Genomic DNA, 3,627 nt, shown 5'->3' with positions numbered 1-3,627 from the left:
GCTGATAGGGAACATCAGAAAAGTGAGAAAATGTAATTAAATTAGTAACACTGCCTCTTTTAGTTATTAACTGAGCAAGGTTTTTTTTTTTTAATAAAAAATCTGTAATATACATGACTCCGTGGCAGGCATTGTAGGTACATACAAACCAGCAGCTTATACTGTAGGGGTTGATAGACAGTAAGCAAACAGAGAACTTGTCTGATAGCACAGACACCAGGAGTGACAGAGTGACAGAGGTGGGTAGGTGGAAACGCTTACTGGGGTGAGGAGGAAGGTGACTCATGCCTCCTACTGCAAACCATTACTTTTATCTTCCTAATTAATTAATCATGGAGGGATGTAAGGATATCAAAACTGCATTAAAGGATACTTCCACACCTCACACGTGAGGCAATGGAGAGCTATCTGTGTAATCAATGATGGCTCATTCCCCCACCACAACCCATGCTCTCCTCCTCTGAAGACAGCTTCAACAGAAAACAGTGAGTCTATGCCATTGATCTCACCTTTTGACTATCAAATGATTGTAAGAAGGAAAGAAACAGAACCCGGAAATTTATGTGTACATATGTTCAAAAGATTATTCTTTCTACTTAAATATGTATTTCTGTAAAGAATTTATGCAAATGGCCAAAAGCTAAAAGATATCAACCATCATTGGGCATTGAGGAAATGTAAGTCACAACTACAGTCATTCCTCTGAGACCCCCTTTCTTCAGAGTCCATGACAATGGTAAATCCTACAGATGTCTCAGTGTGCTTCCAGCCAGGGTTCTACCTCCCACAAGCACACAGCTGTGGACACAGCAAGATGGACAATTCTATTTCTTACTTAGCATAGTTTTCTCTGTCAGGCTTTCTACTGTTAGCAATTCATTTTTACTTTCTTAGAAATGTTCATGGTGAAGATAAAACCAGTCAAGATGAGCCAGAGATGGAAGAGACTGAAAGAATGAAGTAATCCAGAACTTAACCAATGAGCCATGGCCCCAGCACATCAGTCCATAGCAGCTAAACTGCGAAAAATGAGACTAAAAAGAGTGTAAACAAAACAAAAACAAAAACAAAGCCAACCCCTACCATCACTTAAAATAGAGATGATGAGAAATAGTAACTAACAATTAATTAGTGCTTTATAAGGTAAGTAATAAAGACTTTGCATGCTCCATCTCATTTAATTGAGACTACACTCATAGACTACACAGCTAAGGCTTAAAAAGGGAAAGTACCTGCTATCATCACACCATTTCTACCTACTAAGCTGTGATTCAGACCCTTAGATTCTGCCTTGAGGAGCTTTGGGCTGTTCTTCAAAGTCCATCCTGTGCTTACATGCTTGGAAAGGTGGGTATGGGAGCTGGCAAGAATCTGGGGGCTTGGGATAATGGAAAGAAAGGAAATAGGGCCAGAGCAGATAAGACAGAAAATATCCCATTTCCTTCCTGTTTCCTTTCTTCCTAAACAATTTGGTCCTGATGCGTTTGCAGGCAGCGAGGTAGGAGAAGGGGTGGGAATGCACCCCAAAGCCCAAGGAAGGAAGAATAGTTACCGTTTTTACTGTCATCTGTCACCACCTGCCAGCTCAGGTTCTCAGTTCACATGTCTCTAACCTAGAAAAGTTAGTTAAGGGGCTGGTGAGACGGCTCAGTGGGTAACAGCCCTTGCTGCCAGATATGGCAACCTGAGTTTTATCCTCAGAACCTTTATGGTAGAAAGAGAGGACCAACTTCTACTAGTAGTCCTCTGACTTCCATACACATAAATAACTATAATAACAATGTTAAAGTTGATCATCATAGAAAGTATCTTGGCACATGGAATCTTCAGGAGAAGGAGAGAGCTTGTGAAGGATAGTAGGTAGGAGAGGAAGGCGGGGAGAACAGGAGGAAGAGGGGACTGTGTCCATGCAATGCATGGTATCATCCATGAGGGCCATCGAATCTTACCTCACCTCAAGGCCAAGCCACAGTCCTGTGTTGGGAATGAAGTTTGTGACTCACTTCAGTTTGGGTTTCCTTCTTTTCATGATGTAGCTTTTGTGACAAATACAAATACAGAAAACAAGGGATTATGCACATGACAATGTCATTTCTATATCTTCTGTTTCATAGGTTGAGGTCTAAGCCTTAGAGTCTTGTAACTAATACAGGTGGGTTTTATGTTAAGTGTCCTCAATAAGATGTGTTAGAGGCTTAAAGATTGGACTGTGAGAGCTTTGATATGATCAATGAGTTCATCCACCAGTGGATTTATAGATGGCATTCCTGTGAAGTGGTGAAAACTTTTAGAAGTAGGGACAATTAGATGGAGTAGACCACAGGGGACATGTTAGTGGGTGCTCTTGTCCTGGGGTCCTTCCTCTTTGTCTTTCTTGTTCTTGTTCTTTCTCCAATTACCATGGGAGGTGAGCATCTTTGCTCCATAACATCTGGGAGTCATCAGAATGGGGTATTTGAATCCAGTTGCTACTACTGTTTCTCATTTACTGTGGTCTTCTTTGCATGTTTGTGCAAATGTGTTATTTGCTTATGAATATATTCATGTATTCATGCATATGAGAAGGATTGTACATATGACAGGGTTTCTCACTGAAGGTGGAGCTCATTGATTCAGCTATGCTGTCTGGACAGTGAGCCTTAACACAGTGGTTCTTAACCTTTCTAATGCTGGGACCCTTTAATATAGTTTCTCATGTTGTGGTGACCTCCAACCAAAGAAGTATTTCATTGCTACTTTATAACTGTAATTTTGTTACTGTTATGAATTATAATGTAAATATATGGTATGCAGGATATCTGATATGTGACCCACCCCCTCCCTCCAAAGGGGTCATGACCCTCAGGTTGAGAACCATTGCCTTAGGATCTTCCTGTCTCTGCCTTCCTGGTACTGGGATTATAGGTACATGCCACTATGCTTGGCTTTTTACATGTGTTCTGGGGATCTGAACTCAGATCTTCATGCTTGTGCTTTACCAAACGAATAATTGGTGTGACACGCCCTGTATGGCCAAGGAAGGTAAAAGGACACAAGGCAAAGGAAATAATACAGATTGTGCTACCTTGGTTTTACTTAGCAGCTATTAAAATTGTGTTCCTATGGCTACTTGAAGCTTTTTGTTGACACTTTCTGTTAAGATTAAGAAAGCCAAGTATAGAGAAGAAAACGCCTAGTGCCATCTGGGTCCCCTGTGCACAGGGACTTCTAGGGGCAGGCCCTTTGAGTTGCTGCCCTCATGGAGAGCCAGCCCGGAGGAGCGACTTCAGGCCCGAGACCAGAGGTAAGATCAACTTTTCTGCTCCAAGTGACCTGCCTGGGGGAATCAGGACACAAAAAGGCAAAATTCCTCTGCGACTGGACACTTCCAGTTTCTAGCTGTCGCCTGAACCCCGCTGATCTTGGTGCACAGCTCCCTGTTCCCAAACCTCATGGGAGAGAGAGCTGATCACCCAGAAGTGTGGGCAATCCTGAGACTGCAGGGCAGGAGAGACCGCCACTTCTGCCCACCTTTGCCCACATCCCTGGCCCAAGAGGAAACTGTATAGTGCATCTCAGCACAGGAAGATAGGGGCAGTCAAGCTGCAGGAGCCCTGTGGTCCAGACTATGCCTGGATCTGAACGGAC

The sequence above is a fragment of the Rattus rattus genome, chromosome 7 (assembly GCF_011064425.1).
Source record: "Rattus rattus isolate New Zealand chromosome 7, Rrattus_CSIRO_v1, whole genome shotgun sequence".
Lineage (NCBI taxonomy): Eukaryota > Metazoa > Chordata > Mammalia > Rodentia > Muridae > Rattus > Rattus rattus.
This window is presented reverse-complemented; position numbering follows the sequence as displayed.